This window comes from Bombina bombina, chromosome 2 (assembly GCF_027579735.1).
Source record: "Bombina bombina isolate aBomBom1 chromosome 2, aBomBom1.pri, whole genome shotgun sequence".
Taxonomy (NCBI): domain Eukaryota; kingdom Metazoa; phylum Chordata; class Amphibia; order Anura; family Bombinatoridae; genus Bombina; species Bombina bombina.
The window spans coordinates 132409714-132428704 of NC_069500.1; positions in this window are offsets into that span (position 1 = coordinate 132409714).

Below are 18991 nucleotides of genomic sequence, written 5' to 3' on the forward strand. Positions count from 1 at the left end.
TTATATATGCTTACCTCAAATTGTAGATTTCCTTTTCTCCACACAAGCACTTAAAATATAAGACATAGCTCTAGATCTTGGGGCTATGGGGCCTATCTATCAAGCTCCGAATGGAGCTTGATGCCCCGTGTTTCTGGCGAGCCTGCAGGCTCACCAGAAACAGCAGTTATGAAGCAGCGGTCACAAAGACATCGCCGGAAATCAACATGATCGAGTACGATCGGGTTGATTGACACCCCCTGCTGGCGGCCCATTGCCCACGAGTCTGCAGGGGGAGGCGTGGCACCAGCAGCTCTTGTGAGCAATGTGTGCAATGCTGAATACGGCGATCATATTGCTATCTAGCTGCATATTTTTTTCTTTTATTATTTTGGTACCAATTACATGTACATCTTATCCTACTAGAGCACAGCATAGATGTCTCAGATCGTGAATTATTGTTTATGTAGTACTGTTTGTGTGGTAACAGTGTACATCTTATCCCCATGCTATTCTTGTTTATGGACAAATCTGTTTTGTTGTAATGTTGTATTTGTTCAATAAAAAACGTTTAAAAAACATAATTTATGCTTACCTGATAAATTCCTTTCTTCTGTAGTGTGATCAGTCCGCGGGTCATCATTACTTCTGGGATATTACTCCTCCCCAACAGGAAGTGCAAGAGGATTCACCCAGCAGAGCTGCATATAGCTCCTCCCCTCTACGTCACTCCCAGTCATTCGACCAAGGACCAACGAGAAAGGAAAAGCCAAGGGTGAAATGGTGACTGGAGTATAAATTAAAAAATATTTACCTGCCTTAAAAACAGGGCGGGCCGTGGACTGATCACACTACAGAAGAAAGGAATTTATCAGGTAAGCATAAATTATGTTTTCTTCTGTTAAGTGTGATCAGTCCACGGGTCATCATTACTTCTGGGATACCAATACCAAAGCAAAAGTACACGGATGACGGGAGGGATAGGCAGGCTCTTTATACAGAAGGAACCACTGCCTGAAGAACCTTTCTCCCAAAAATAGCCTCCGATGAAGCAAAAGTGTCAAATTTGTAAAATTTGGAAAAAGTATGAAGCGAAGACCAAGTTGCAGCCTTGCAAATCTGTTCAACAGAGGCCTCATTCTTGAAGGCCCAAGTGGAGGCCACAGCTCTAGTAGAATGAGCTGTAATTCTTTCAGGAGGCTGCTGTCCAGCAGTCTCATAAGCTAAACGAATTATGCTACGAAGCCAAAAAGAAAGAGAGGTAGCGGAAGCTTTTTGACCTCTCCTCTGCCCAGAGTAAATGACAAACAGAGAAGACGTTTGTCGAAATTCCTTAGTTGCCTGTAAGTAAAATTTTAGAGCACGGACTACATCCAGGTTGTGCAGTAGACGTTCCTTCTTTGAAGAAGGATTTGGGCATAAAGAAGGAACAACAATCTCTTGATTGATATTCCTGTTAGTAACTACCTTAGGTAAGAACCCAGGTTTAGTACGCAGGACTACCTTATCCGAATGAAAAATCAAATAAGGAGAATCACAATGTAAGGCTGATAATTCAGAGACTCTTCGAGCCGAGGAAATAGCCATTAAAAATAGAACTTTCCAAGATAACAACTTTATATCAATGGAATGAAGGGGTTCAAACGGAACGCCCTGTAAAACATTAAGAACAAGGTTTAAACTCCATGGTGGAGCAACAGTTTTAAACACAGGCTTAATCCTGGTCAAAGCCTGACAAAAAGCCTGGACGTCAGGAACTTCTGACAGACGTTTGTGTAACAGAATGGACAGAGCTGAGATCTGTCCCTTTAATGAACTAGCAGATAAACCCTTTTCTAAACCTTCTTGTAGAAAAGACAATATCCTAGGAATCCTAACCTTACTCCAAGAGTAACCTTTGGATTCACACCAATATAGGTATTTACGCCATATCTTATGGTAAATCTTTCTGGTAACAGGTTTCCTAGCCTGTATTAAGGTATCAATAACTGACTCAGAAAACCCACGTCTTGATAAAATCAAGCGTTCAATTTCCAAGCAGTCAGCTTCAGAGAAGTTAGATTTTGATGTTTGAAGGGACCCTGTATCAGAAGGTCCTGCTTCAGAGGTAGAGACCAAGGTGGACAGGATGACATGTCCACCAGGTCTGCATACCAAGTCCTGCGTGGCCACGCAGGTGCTATTAGAATCACTGATGCTCTCTCTTGTTTTATTCTGGCAATCAATCGAGGAAGCAACGGGAAGGGTGGAAACACGTAAGCCATCCTGAAGTCCCAAGGTGCTGTCAGAGCATCTATCAGGACTGCTCCTGGATCCCTGGATCTGGACCCGTAACGAGGAAGCTTGGCGTTCTGTCGAGACGCCATGAGATCTATCTCTGGTTTGCCCCAACGTCGCAGTATTTGGGCAAAGACCTCCGGATGAAGTTCCCACTCCCCCGGATGAAAAGTCTGACGACTTAAGAAATCCGCCTCCCAGTTCTCCACTCCCGGGATGTGGATTGCTGACAGGTGGCAAGAGTGAGACTCTGCCCAGAGAATTATCTTTGATACTTCCATCATAGCTAGGGAGCTTCTTGTCCCTCCCTGATGGTTGATGTAAGCAACAGTCGTGATGTTGTCCGACTGAAACCTGATGAACCCCCGAGTTGTCAACTGGGGCCAAGCCAGGAGGGCATTGAGAACTGCTCTCAATTCCAGAATGTTTATTGGCAGGAGACTCTCCTCCTGACTCCATTGTCCCTGAGCCTTCAGAGAATTCCAGACGGCACCCCAACCTAGAAGGCTGGCGTCTGTTGTTACAATTGTCCAGTCTGGTCTGCTGAACGGCATCCCCCTGGACAGATGTGGCCGAGAAAGCCACCATAGAAGAGAATTTCTGGTCTCTTGATCCAGATTCAGAGAAGGGGATAAGTCTGAGTAATCCCCATTCCACTGACTTAGCATGCACAGTTGCAGTGGTCTGAGGTGTAAGCGTGCAAAGGGTACTATGTCCATTGCCGCTACCATTAAGCCGATTACCTCCATGCATTGAGCCACTGACGGGTGTTGAATGGAATGTAGGGTGCGGCAAGCACTTTGAAGTCTTGTTAGCCTGTCCTCTGTCAGGTAAATCTTCATTTCTACAGAATCTATAAGAGTCCCCAGGAAGGGAACTCTTGTGAGTGGAACGAGTGAACTCTTCTTTTCGTTCACCTTCCATCCATGTGACCTTAGAAATGCCAGCACTAACTCTGTATGAGACTTGGCAGTTTGAAAGCTTGAAGCTTGTATCAGAATGTCGTCTAGGTATGGAGCTACCGAGATTCCCCGCGGTCTTAGTACCGCCAGAAGAGCACCCAGAACCTTTGTGAAGATTCTTGGAGCTGTAGCCAATCCGAATGGAAGAGCCACAAACTGGTAATGCCTGTCTAGGAAGGCAAACCTTAGGTACCGATAATGATCTTTGTGAATCGGTATGTGAAGGTAAGCATCTTTTAAATCTACAGTGGTCATGTACTGACCCTCTTGGATCATAGGTAAAATTGTCCGAATAGTCTCCATCTTGAACGATGGAACTCTTAGGAATTTGTTTAGGATCTTTAAGTCCAGGATTGGTCTGAAAGTTCCCTCTTTTTTGGGAACCACAAACAGATTTGAGTAAAACCCCTGTCCCTGTTCCGATCGTGGAACTGGATGGATTACTCCCATTAACAAGAGCTCTTGTACGCAGCGTAGAAACGCCTCTTTCTTTGTCTGGATTGTTGACAATCTTGACAGATGAAATCTCTCTCTTGGAGGAGAGTATTTGAAGTCCAGAAGGTATCCCTGAGATATTATCTCTAGCGCCCAGGGATCCTGGACATCTCTTGCCCAAGCCTGGGCGAAGAGAGAAAGTCTGCCCCCCACTAGATCCGATCCCGGATCGGGGGCCCTCAGTTCATGCTGTTTTAGGGGCAGCAGCAGGTTTCCTGGCCTGCTTGCCCTTGTTCCAGGACTGGTTAGGTTTCCAGCCTTGTCTGTAGCGAGCAACAGCTCCTTCCTGTTTTGGTGCAGAGGAGGTTGATGCTGCTCCTGCTTTGAAATTACGAAAGGAACGAAAATTAGACTGTCTAGCCTTAACTTTGGCTTTGTCCTGAGGCAGGGCATGGCCTTTACCTCCTGTAATGTCAGCGATAATCTCTTTCAACCCGGGCCCGAATAAGGTCTGCCCTTTGAAAGGTATATTAAGCAATTTAGACTTAGAAGTAACATCAGCTGACCAGGATTTTAGCCACAGCGCCCTGCGTGCCTGAATGGCAAATCCTGAATTCTTCGCCGTAAGTTTAGTAAGATGTACTACGGCCTCCGAAATGAATGAATTAGCTAGTTTAAGGACTCTAAGCCTGTCCGTAATGTCGTCCAGAGTAGCTGAACCAATGTTCTCTTCCAGAGACTCAATCCAGAATGCCGCTGCAGCCGTGATCGGCGCAATGCATGCAAGGGGTTGCAATATAAAACCTTGTTGAACAAACATTTTCTTAAGGTAACCCTCTAACTTTTTATCCATTGGATCTGAAAAAGCACAGCTATCCTCCACCGGGATAGTGGTACGCTTAGCTAAGGTAGAAACTGCTCCCTCCACCTTAGGGACCGTTTGCCATAAGTCCCTTGTGGTGGCGTCTATTGGAAACATTTTTCTAAATATCGGAGGGGGTGAGAACGGCACACCGGGTCTATCCCACTCCTTAGTAACAATTTCAGTAAGTCTCTTAGGTATAGGAAAAACCTCAGTACTCGTCGGTACCGCAAAATATTTATCCAACCTTCACATTTTCTCTGGTATTGCAACTGTGTTACAATCATTCAGAGCCGCTAACACCTCCCCTAGTAATACACGGAGGTTTTCCAGTTTAAATTTAAAATTTGAAATATCTGAATCCAGTCTGTTTGGATCAGAACCGTCACCCACAGAATGAAGTTCTCCGTCCTCATGTTCTGCCACCTGTGACGCAGTGTCTGACATGGCCCTAATATTATCAGCGCACTCTGTTCTCACCCCAGAGTGATCACGCTTACCTCTTAGTTCTGGTAATTTAGCCAAAACCTCAGTCATAACAGTAGCCATATCCTGTAATGTGATTTGTAATGGCCGCCCAGATGTACTCGGCGCTACAATATCACGCACCTCCCTCTGAGCGGGAGATGTAGGTACTGACACGTGAGGCGAGTTAGTCGGCATAACTCTCCCCTCGTTGTTTGGTGAAATTTGTTCAATTTGTACAGATTGACTTTTATTTAAAGTAGCATCAATACAGTTAGTACATAAATTTCTATTGGGCTCCACTTTGGCATTGCAACAAATGACACAGGTATCATCCTCTGAATCAGACATGTTTAACACACTAGCAAATAAACTTGCAACTTGGAAATACAATTCAATTAGAATAATATTAAAACGTACTGTGCCTTTAAGAAGCACAGAAGATCTATGACAGTTGAAAATTAATAAATTGAAACAGTTATAGCCTCAATCCTTGTAAACAACACAACTTTAGCAAAGGTTTAATCCCATTAGCAAAGATAACAAATTCTGAAAGCAGGAAACAAATTACAGAATAAACGTTTTTTATCTCAGTCAAACTACAATTCTCACAGCTCTGCTGAGAGAAATTACCTCCCTCAAAATAAGTTTTGAAGACCCCTGAGCTCTGTAGAGATGAACCGGATCATGCAGGGAATACAATGAGTTGCTGACTGAAATATTTGATGCGTAGTAAAAGCGCCAAAAAACGGCCCCTCCCCCTCACACACAGCAGTGAGGGAGAACAGAAACTGTCAGAAAACAGATTAAGCAACTGCCAAGTGGAAAATAGTGCCCAAACATTTATTCACTCAGTACCTCAGTAAATGAAAACGATTTTACATTCCAGCAAAAACGTTAAACATAATCTCTAGTTATTAAACAGCTTTATGTATTTCTTACAGTGTAATTCTAGTGAAGTACCATTCCCCAGAATACTGAAGTGTAAAGTATACATACATGACATTATATCGGTATGGCAGGATTTTCTCATCAATTCCATTGTCAGAAAATAAAAGCTGCTACATACCTCTATGCAGATTCATCTGCCCGCTGTCCCCTGATCTGAAGTTTACCTCTCCTCAGATGGCCGAGAAACAGCAATATGATCTTAACTACTCCGGCTAAAATCATAGCAAAAACTCTGGTAGATTCTTCTTCAAACTCTGCCAGAGAGGTAATAACACACTCCGGTGCTATTTTAAAATAACAAACTTTTGATTGAAGATATAAAACTAAGTATAATCACCATAGTCCTCTCACACATCCTATCTAGTCGTTGGGTGCAAGAGAATGACTGGGAGTGACGTAGAGGGGAGGAGCTATATGCAGCTCTGCTGGGTGAATCCTCTTGCACTTCCTGTTGGGGAGGAGTAATATCCCAGAAGTAATGATGACCCGTGGACTGATCACACTTAACAGAAGAAAAAAAAAGACAGCCACTGTTTTTTTTCTTTCTTTTTTTGTAATTGACAGCTCTATTAATATTGTATTTGTATTGCCACTATAAGAAGACTTTTACTGCTAATATTGCGGCTACACTGTAACAAATGTGTTATCATTATACAACACGTTTGGTATAGTGCTGCCACAATATTAAAAGTAAAACACGTTCAGTGCACTGTGAGCTTTTAGAATCTATAAAAATACAATATTGAAAAAGCAGTCAATTCCAAAAAAACATGTTACATAGAGCAAATTTGACAGAATGCACTTTGGGAAATTTAAAAAGTCCTGGCTACTGTCTTCTATTATTTTTTCTATTTATTTTTATGTATTCTATTCAGGGTTGGCTCAACCACTGGACAGGGGGCAGCACTTCAGGGACTGAGTCAATCACTGTCAAGACTCAGACCACTCCTGTCCACCGTGCGCACACCTTTTTCAGAGGGAGGTGCACCCAACTTTTAATGTTTCACACAGCAGGCGTAGGCAGTGTTGTTTTTTTTTTTAAGTTTTGTACCCTACGTTGATGGGCCAGCCGCATGGCTAGCTAGAGCAGGGAGCTTTCAGGCGGGAAAATATACTGCTTACACTTAGAGGAACGTAATTCCAGCAAGATTGATTCTGCATTAGGGAACTTCAAAATACCAGTCTTTTCACGTTCAGCAAAATGCTGGCGATTTTGCCGCTTTGGCATTAAGGGGGAAAAAAGTCCTTTTGGAAGGGGCATGGTTCCCGACTTGCTATAAAAGGTAAGAAATAAATAATAAAAAAACAAAAAAAATTCTAGCATTTTATCAGGTATAGCTGTGCACTGCATAGATTTATATATAGTGCTTCTAAGGGCTTTTGTTTTCTGTAATTTTAATACTAGCACATATAAAATATTAGCAACTTCAGGACTAGCAGATCCCCTTGTGCCACAGTAACTGTAACTGCAACGTCTCTATCTCATTAACCCTAATAGCCCTGGACCATATAGTTGTTTCCCCTAAACCAGCCACAACCAAAATATCCTAACTGCAATCTCCCCTAATTTTGTTTTCAAAGGAACCTAACACTCTATAATCTTCTTCTTAAGGGACATCCTGATACAAAATCAATTTAGCATATCATACCTACCCTACATGATCCTCTCCACCATAAACCTATAAAAACCAAAGGCTCCATACACAATACCACCCCACAAACCTTCCTAGAATGACCCCCACTACATATCTCCCAGGAATTAATGCCCACTGTTTCAATAAGAAAAATACCTGAAGAACAAATCAGAAATCTTCAAAAACATAAATTGAGATGCATTTACCCCACAGTGTCTGTGCTGAGGATATTCCCAGGCTGGATTGCTTTGTGGGTATTACATGGCTAGAAGAGACTAACAATTAATATGTGGCCTTTAAAGTTGAAAACATTGTAAGATTATGAATAGAATGTACACGTTAGTGAGGTAGGAGGTCATTGAATGGGGGTTTCTCAAAGTAAACTTTGGGAGATGGGTGGCTATTCACACTGTGGGACATGTAGGATATTACAATACAGTTTTCTACATGAGGATCATGCTGGGGAGCATTGAGGGATTGAGAACCAGAATAACAAGGCTATGAAAGATTTTTACATTGAGGCCCTTGGTTCAAAGGTGGCTTGCAGTACTAATCACTAGGTTCCTCTTAACCTTCTCCATGTTATATCAAATTTAAGCAACAAGAAAGAAACAGCTTAATAACATCATGTTAAAATAGTTATTTCCCTATTTTTTCTTTTTAAAGCCATGGGGGCATATCTATCAAGCTCCGGATAGAGCTTGAGGCCCCGTGTTTCTGGCGAGCCTGCAGACTCACCAGAAACACCAGTTATGAAGCAACGGTCTAAAGACCGCTGCACCATAACCTGTCCGTCTGCTCTGAGCAGGTGGACAGACATCGCCACAATTCAACCCAATCGAGTACGATTGGGTTGATTGACACCTCCCTGCTGGCGGCCGATTGGCCGCGATTCTGCAGAGGGCGGCGTTGCACCAGCAGCTCTTGTGAGGTCTCCTGTCGGATCAGGTCCACCAGACTTTGATAAATAGAGGCCATGGTATGACTACTTTATACAGAATGTATTTTGAACCGATCTTTATTTTAAGTGAGGAGTATGGCATAGAACATTGTACCATGTAGATAACATTACATTTCATTCAGAATACATCTTCATATACATGATCCACAAATACCAGTATAGCTCTAGAATCACTGTCAGACCCAGACCACTCCTGTCCTCTATCTCCATGGGGGGAAGTCACAGGCTCCCAGCAGCATAACCTCATCATGCACAAAGGCACATAACTGGTGAGGGGCTACAGTCAAGGTGAAACTAGTGCATCTCTTCACTAACTTCCTTCTTATGTGCAGTTGTGCATAAGAATTGGTTGCATGCTGGTATGCAAGCAAGCTTAGTAAGGTCAGTGGCGAGGCTAGTAGGTTTATATGCTAATCAGTAATGTTACTACTAAGGGGGCCGTCATTTAATTCTCTGACCCAGACAGCACAATATCTTGAGCCGGCCCTGATTCTATTGATTTTTAAACTAACAAAAATACCTTAAATACATAATTTAGTATTTAACATACATGTCTACAATATACCCACAACTCCCCAACCCTTATAGGTTTATTATTAAGTTTTTTCTATATTAACAATGGCGATTGCATACATAGTGAATATATAGGCATTTCATGGGAGTAACCTATATTTTAATTGAGAAACCTCACCAAGAGTTTCTAATTTTAAAAGGACTATCCCTCCATCTTAGGTGCATTTTTTCCACGTACACCGGTCTCTTCAACCCGTTCCATTATGAAATTTGCAATTGTAAGAAATATACTTAATTTTCAGTACACAGAAATCATTTTTAGTTTTAGTGAACACACATTATATTTTGCATAATATATCCTCAAATTAAATAGAACTAGAGCAAAAGATAGTGTAATATAGTTTTTTAATTTTTGTTTTTAATTAAATTCAGATAAGCACCACCGTATTACACTCTTATTTTCAAAACTTCAAACGTGTGAGATATAAATATGTAAATCCTGAGCTCCTTAACCAATATGAGGGCAAAACCCGGATTAATAAAAATGTATATGACAGTGTCCGATTAAAAGTTTAAGAATTCAAATTGTACAAGAATCCTTACACGTCTCAAAGTTTATGATTCTCCTTCTTCGACAGAAGAAGAACTAACACCTCTCAAGTTAAATTAATAGTGCTCTTACGCTTCACAGCCCAACACTTTATCATAAACCATATCACTTTAAAACACTTTTTATGGATTATTTCAATAATAAACATATATTTTCCATTTTATATATATATATATATATATATATATATATATATATATATATATATATATATATATATATAAAAGAATAAAGTCAAAATGAATGCAGCACTCACAGGATTTTAAGATTTATTGTAACAATTTAAAATGCCATAACCCATTTATATATAAATATATAAATATATAAATATATAAATATATATATATATATATATATATATATATAGACACACACATACACTCACTTTATTAGGTACATCTGTTCAATTGCTTGGTAACACAAATTGCTAATCAGCCAATCACATGGCAGCAACTCAATGCATTTAGGCATCTAGACGTGGTGAACACGGCATGGCATGGTTGTTGGTGCCAGATGGGCTGGTCTGAGTATTTCAAAAACTGCTGATCTACTGGGATTTTCATGCACAAACATCTCTAGGGCGTACAGAGAATGGCCTGAAAAAGAGAAAATATCCAGTGAGCGGCAGTTGTGTGGATAAAAATGCCTTGTTGATGTCAGAGGTCAGAGGAGAATGGGCAGACTGGTTCGAGATGATAGAATGGCAACAGTAACTCAAATAACCACTCGTTACAACCAAGGTATGCAGAATACCATCTTTGAAAGCACAACACGTCAAACCTTGAAGCAGATGGGCTGCAGCAGAAGACCACACCGGGTGCCACGCCTGTCAGCTAAGAACAGAAAACTGAGGCTATAATTCGCACAGACCCACCAAAATTGGACCATAGAAGATTGGAAAAACGTTGCCTGATCTGATGACTCTTAAATTTGGCATTCAGGCTGGTTGTCCAATGGTGTGAGGGATATTTTCTTGGCACACTTTGGGCTGCTTAGTACCAACTGAGCATTGTTTAAACACCATGGCCTACCTGAGTATTGTTGCTGACCATGTCCATCCCTTTATGACTTCAGTGTACCGATCTTCTGATGGCTACTTCCAGCAGGGCAATGCACCATGTCACAAAGCTCAAATCATCTCAAACTGGATTCTTGAACATGACAATGAGTTCACTGTACTTCAATGGCCTCCTTATTCACCAGATCTCAATCCAAAAGAGCACCTTTGGTATGTGGTGGAACAGGAGATTTGCATCATGGATGAGCAGCCGACAAATCTGCAGCAACTGCATGATGCTATCATGTCAATATGGACCAAAATCTCTGGGGAATGTTTCCAACACCTTGTTGAATCTATGCTATGTAGAATTAAGGCAGTTCTGAAAGCAAAAGGGGTCCAACCCAGTACAAGCATGGTGTACCTAATAAAGTGGCAGGCGAGTGTATATATATATATATATATATATATATATATATATATATATATATATAAAATAGTCCAACAGCTGCCAGGGTGTTAGTTACAAAGGTTTAAAATAGTACGTGTATAAAGGCATCCATACTCTCTGCACTTGCAAAACAAAATACTAATTTATTGAACAGACATATATATATATATATATATATATAAAACCATTATACTTTATTATAATTTGTTTTAAATGTGTGCTTTTTTAATATGTTTTACATGTTTTGATATACTTTGCTTGTAGCCCTAACACTTCAGGTATCCATTCATGGTAATTGGTTTTAGAGCTGTTATATGTTACGCTCGGGCACTGCACTCAAAACTTGTAATTTGAGAGATGTCTGCACTATGAATTGAAAGTGTAGGGTGGGCTAAATAGATGTTGGCTGTGCTAAACATTATCTGTTAATTCTGTTTTACCACGGATTTGTAATAACAGATTGTGCGCTATTCTGAGCATGGGCCCGTGGTATTGATAGTGCAATCTGCACTTTCAGTAGGGCTCCACTCGTAATCTAGGACTTTATTATTAATTATTTTTTAATTTATTATTATTCATTAAATTTTTAAATCAAAGCTTTTAAGTGCATCTATTGTAAGTAAGAATACTTTGATTGAAGGTAAACCAAATTGTTTGATAATACTATAGTGTGCTTATTGCACTTCTTTTTGAGGCTATCTCTTTGGGTCTGATGGTCTAAAGCTCTCTGCTCTGGCGAGATTAACAAAGAAGTCTCATCAGCACTGTTAGGTTCTTCAAAGAATTCTAGAACAAAACATTTTAGCGTGAGAGCTTTTTTATCATGTTATTCAGAGCTCTGGATGGAAAGTAACAAACAAATAAAAACAAATATTTTGTGAGATTTCTCTCCACGATAGAAAGCTTTTTCTTTTATCATTTGGACCTTTGATAGATAGGGAAAAATTACCTACATTTAGTATAATTAATATGTAGTCTTTACCAAAAAAAAAATACTACTGGATTTTTCATTTAAAGGTACATTCAATACCAGAAATTGTGTTGTTTAAAAAGATAGATAACCCCTTTATTACCCATCCCCCAGTTTTGCATAACCAACACAATTATAATATTACATGTTTTACCTCTGTGTTTACCTTGTATCTAAGCCTCTGCAAACTGCCCCTTTATTTCAGTTCTTTTGACAGACTTGCATTTTAGCCAATCAGTGCTAACTCCTAGGTAACTTCAATCACGTGAGCTCAATGTTATCTGTATGACACACATGATCTAATGCCCTCTAGTGGTCAAAATGCATTCAGATTAGAGGTGGCCTTTAAGGTTTAAGAAATTAGCATATAAGCCTACCAAGGTTTAACTTTCAACTAAGAATACCAAAAAATTACGCTAGACTAGTCAAACTGGTGTGATTGACAAACCCTACTTGCATGCTATTGGGTGAGTAAAATCAGGGGGCGGCATTGCACAAGCAGCTGCTACCTGCGAGCAGACAGATTCCCTAATTAAAGGGACATAAAGGGACATGAAACTCATTTTTTTCTTTCATGATTCAGATAGAGAATACAATTTTAAAAAGTTTCTAATGTATGTTTATTATTAAATTTGCTTATCTAGATAGGTAGTGTGCACAATTCTGGAGCACTACAGGACTACAAATAGTGCTGCCATCTAGTGCTCTTGTTAATGTATAACATTGTTGTGAAACTGCTGCTATTGAGTGCTGCAGACACATGCACACTTCTGAACTGACCTCCCTGCTTTTCAATAAAGAATAACAAGAAAAAAAAGAAAATTTGATAATAGAAATACAGGGAAAAGTTGTTTAAAATTGTATGTTCTATCTGAATCATAAAATATTTGTTTTTGGTTTTATGTCCCTTTAAATATTTACAAAAAAAAGGGGGGCGGAGCCTGGAGCCGCATAGAGATGGAGGTCTGATCCCTTAGCTCCGTGAGACATCGCCATAGAAGCCTTGTAAAATCCTAGGTTGGATACTGTAAACTTTGCCACAAGTGCCTACTGACATACCGGAGGCAAGAAGTAGCCCAGAAAACAACTTTGGACTGAGGAGCTGATGGATGAAATGTCAGATCAAAACGGCATTAACAGCTAACGGCTGCCATTTTGGACACGCAGCACTTCACTATCTTGCTGCCTGCTACAAAATCGGACCCATGCAATTGGTGCCGACATGAAGAGCTAACGATTGAGGGTCGGAGTGTCACAAGCTTTACACATTATAAACAGTGGTGGCAATTTCTAGACACAGCCTGCAGACACTCTTGCAATATAACACACGCAGGACTTAGACTGAGCGGAAGCTCTGCTAATAGAGGAGCCAGGCAGTGCACTAAAAGAAAAAAAAGCAATCTTGAAGCACACATAAGTTATAATGGCAGCGAATATAAACTGCTTGGGGGAAATCTTTTACTATAATACCTCTGGTATCTGATACGATACTTTAGAGCCATGTGGGTGTTATGAGCATTAACTTGGGGATTCACACTGTCACCAAATGAGCTAAAGATTTTGTTATTGGAAAACGTTGCTACTTTGAACATAGAGGGTACGACAGTTACCATTTAAAAATCATTATAACAGCAGATGATAAGCTAAAAAATTAAGAGATAGCAGCGTGTCTACAGTCTAATTTATCATCACTTTATTGAAGGAGGGACTTTCCTGAACTGCCTACAAGTCAATTGCTGGTACATTAATTTTTTTTCAGTTTTGTGAGCTGTGCTTTATCCCAAAGCACTGTATTTACAGAAAGTACAAAATACTTGTTATCGTTGTCACTCATTGTAAAATGTCAGCCAGGAAACAAAATAAGCTGCTAGCGACAAGCAAATCTCAGGTCCCCAGCCTCTTTTTCAAATCTAAAGGGGAGAAAGTGGCGGAACTTCATCAACCTATTGTGGAGGAGGATGCCGGTTCAGACTTGGATTCTCGGTCAGCAGAGGGAGACACTACACCGGTGACCAAAGCTGATCTTAAATTACTTGTCTCAAAACAAGATATCAACACAAAAGCTATGGGATAAGATTGATAGCTTTCAAACTACAATCACAAATAATCTTGCAGAGATCAAGTCTGACATGCTGGATCTAGGCAACAGAGTAGCCCCAATAGAGGAAAGTGAAAATTCTACTACAGAAGAAATTTCTGCACTAAACCAGCAAATTAATTCCCAACAACAGATAAAATCTGATATAGAGGATAAATTGGAAGATATTGAAAATAGGAGTCGGAGAAGCAACTTGAGGATCAAGGGGATTCCAGAATCAGTATCCTCCTCGGAGCTATCAAATTACCTACACCAATTATTCCAAGCTCATCGGGCGATGAGAAGTACCAGATGGAGAGAGCCCACAGATCACTTTGTGCAAAGCCCAAAGAAGATGCTCTGCCAAGGGATGTGATTATCAAGATGTTTAGATTCCCTGAGAAAGAAGAAATATTGTCAGCAGCAAGGAAACACCCGATCTTTAAGTTCCAGTGGTCTGTTATACAATTTTATACAATTTTTCCAAGATTTGTGCCTGCGCACACTACAAAGAAGAAGTATGCTGAGACCGTTAACTTCTTTACTGAGAAAACACCAAATCATTTATAGGAGGACTTTCCCATTTGGCCTTCAGATCCAGTTTGAAGGTAGATCCATCACACTCAGAGACTTATCAGAGATGCCAGAGGTCTGCAAGAGGCTTAGGCTGGAAGTACCGGACATACCCTCCAATGGGAGGAACTCCAAAAGAAGCACAAAGCACTCCACCCTCAGAATCAGAGATGGTCTAAAGTATCGAAGAAGGGCACCAAGACCTGAGCAATACTGATATTAACTGTTCTTTTTCTTTTTTATATATACCCCTAACACCCTATGTGGGGTTGATTCAGGAAATGTCCTCGCTGCTTCGGTCTAGAGGTGGAGGGTAACTCTGTCTCTGCTGCAGGGGGAGTTTGTTGGTAGCGTATATATTAAGCTCTTATCTCTCACACTCAAAGAGTTGGAACTCTCAGTGATAAACAGCTGGACAAGGTATTCTCAACCATATCTCTGAGGAACTCTGGATGCTGTGATTCTTCAGTAATTACATAATAGCCCTTGAGTAAGGGACAAATTGACTTGCCTGTGATAGGTGTTTACAAATGAAGATTTAGGTTAATGTTCCCAAAATGTTTGAAAGTTTGCTGTTGCTGACATAGTACATATGCACTACTGTTCTAAAATGTTCTTTTTTACAGTTACAGAAGCTTATTTAACAAAATGCTATGGTATATTTGATACGAGGCGGTGTCTCATGGTGCTTACTGGGAAATTTCTTTTTTTATACCAAAGTTTAGTTTAGTTTAAATTATAGGTAGATGGCAAACAGCATTTACCTGACAGAAGTTACATCTGTTTTATTATTTAGATTGTGTTTTTTTGTTATTTTGTCTTATTGCTTAACTATGCTTGTATTTGCCTTACTATTCAGAAAGAAGGTCAAGGTCGACAGAGCTGGGGGGGTGGGATAGAACAACGTCTGAGAATCCAGGAGGGTCCTGGAAGATGGAGTTTGCATCATTATAACACCAGGGTAAGATAAAGATGACTAACACCATACACCTTATTTCACATAACGTAAGGGGTCTTAACTCTGATATTAAACACAGAACAGCCATGACCCAATACGATAAGTTGAAAGCCAATCTAATATTCCTTCAAGAGACACACTTTACCAGCTCTATTATCCCCAAATATTGGTCTAGACAGTTTCCCCAACACTACCATTCAATAACAGATAGCAAGAAAAGGGGGGTCTCCATATTAATACATCACTCACTAAACTTTGTCCCGGAGGAAGTCTTAAGGGATGGGGAAGGTAGATATCTGATAGTTAGGGGGTCAATTCAAGGGAAGGAGATCATGTTGTGTAACATTTACGCCCCAAATGAAAAGCAAGACCTATTTCTTAGCCATATAGCCCAATTACTTACTCAGTGGTCTCAATCAAGAATTTTCTTGGGGGGGGACTTTAATTTGCCCATTCAGATCATCGAGGCTGATAGACCTTCCGGACTAACCCATAAACAGAGGCACCATAATGCAATGGTTAGATCGATTAAGAGAGCCTTATCGGCTCACAATGTGATAGATTCATGGGAATCATTATATGGAATGACTACAGACTACACATTCTACTCTTTTGCTCATAAGGCATACTCCAGACTGGATTATATTTTCCTTAGTCAAATACTTATACCTAATTTACAGACCTCTTCTATACATGCATGCGCGTGGTCCGACCATTCTATAGTCAGTATTAGAGTTTCAGGAATTCTTGGACAGAGTAGTAGTCGCTCTTGGACATTTGATCCGAACATACTTAGAGACCAGGCTACACAAGATTCAATATTAAAAGCTCTCACTGAGTATTGGTCCATAAATACAGATACAACCACTAATCCACTCTGTACTTGGGCGGCACATAAACCATTTGTTAGAGGCCTACTTATAAAAGCCAAAGCCGCATATAATAAAGCTTCACAACTAAAAACAAACAAGCTACAATCAGAGATAAATGTCCTGACTACACAACATCAATGCACTTCCTCTACAAAAACATTCAAAATTATCCAAGAGAAAAGATGGGAACTATCTGAGATTATGTCAACCGCCTCTTTTAGAGCTTCTCAAACACTGAGGGCCCATTATTATATTTATTCAAACAAGCCTGATAATTATTTAGCCCATAAGTTACAAGAAAAAATTAGATCTTTCTCGATCCCCTCCATTCAGACAGGCGAAGGTTCATTCACATCAAACCCACAGGAAATTACAGACAACTTTGCTAGGTTCTACCAATCTTTATATGATGGCAAGAAAACCAACCCAACTGTACAAACTAAGGCCTAGATTTGGAGTTTGGCGGTAGATGAGCTGTTAACGCTCCGAGGGCTTTTTTCTGGCCGCAGCATAAAATTAACTCTGGTATCGAGAGTTCAAAAAAATGCTGCGTTAGGCTCCAAAAAAGGAGCGTAGAGCATTTTTACCGCAAATGCAACTCTCGATACCAGAGTTGCTTACGGACGCGGCCAGCCTCAAAAACGTGCTCGTGCACGATTCTCCCATAGGAAACAATGGGGCTGTTTGAGCTGTAAAAAAACCTAACACCTGCAAAAAAGCAGCGTTCAGCTCCTAACGCAGCCCCATTGTTTCCTATGGGGAAACACTTCCTACGTCTGCACCTAACACTCTAACATGTACCCCGAGTCTAAACACCCCTAACCTTACACTTATTAACCCCTAATCTGCCGCCCCCGCTATCGCTGACCCCTGCATATTATTTTTAACCCCTAATCTTCCGCTCCGTACACCGCCGCAACCTACGTTATCCCTATGTACCCCTAATCTGCTGCCCCTAACACCGCCGACCCCTATATTATATTTATTAACCCCTAATCTGCCCCCCTCAACGTCGCCGACACCTGCCTACACTTATTAACCCCTAATCTGTCGAGCGGACCTGAGCGCTACTATAATAAAGTTATTAACCCCTAATCCGCCTCACTAACCCTATAATAAATAGTATTAACCCCTAATCTGCCCTCCCTAACATCGCCGACACCTAACTTCAATTATTAACCCCTAATCTGACGACCGGAGCTCATCGCTACTATAATAAATGGATTAACCCCTAAAGCTAAGTCTAACCCTAACACTAACACCCCCCTAAATTAAATATAATTTACATCTAACGAAATTAATTAACTCTTATTAAATAAATTATTCCTATTTAAAGCTAAATACTTACCTGTAAAATAAACCCTAATATAGCTACAATATAAATTATAATTATATTGTAGCTATTTTAGGATTAATATTTATTTTACAGGCAACTTTGTATTTATTTTAACCAGGTACAATAGCTATTAAATAGTTAAGAACTATTTAATAGTTAACTAGTTAAAATAATAACAAAATTACCTGTAAAATAAGTCCTAACCTAAGTTATAATTAAACCTAACACTACCCTATCAATAAATTAATTAAATAAAATACCTACAATTACCTACAATAAAACCTAACACTACACTATCAATAAATAAATTAAATACAATTTCTACAAATAACTACAATTACATAAACTAACTAAAGTACAAAAAATAAAAAAGAACTAAGTTACAAAAAATAAAAAAATATTTACAAACATAAGAAAAATATTACAACAATTTTAAACTAATTACACCTACTCTAAGCCCCCTAATAAAATAACAAAGACCCCCAAAATAAAAAAATGCCCTACCCTATTCTAAATTAATAAATTTAAAAGCTCTTTTACCTTACCAGCCCTGAACAGGGCCCTTTGAGGGGCATGCCCCAAGAAGTTCAGCTCTTTTGCCTGTAAAAAAAAACATACAATACCCCCCCCAACATTACAACCCACCACCCACATACCCCTAATCTAACCCAAACCCCCCTTAAATAAACCTAACACTAAGCCCCTGAAGATCTTCCTACCTTGTCTTCACCATGCTGGGTATCACCGATCCGTCCTGGCATCCGGTGCTGAAGAGGTCCAGAAGAGGCTCCAAAGTCTTCCTCCTATCCGGCAAGAAGAGGACATCTGGACCGGCAAACATCTTCTCCAAGCGGCATCTTCGATCTTCTTCCATCCGGTGCGGAGCGGGTCCATCTTGAATCAGCCGACGCGGATCCATCCTCTTCTTTCTGTGTCTCCCGACGAATGACGGTTCCTTTAAGGGACGTCATCCAAGATGGCGTCCCTCGAATTCCGATTGGCTGATAGGATTCTATCAGCCAATCGGAATTAAGGTAGGAATATTCTGATTGGCTGATGGAATCAGCCAATCAGAATCAAGTTCAATCCGATTGGCTGATCCAATCAG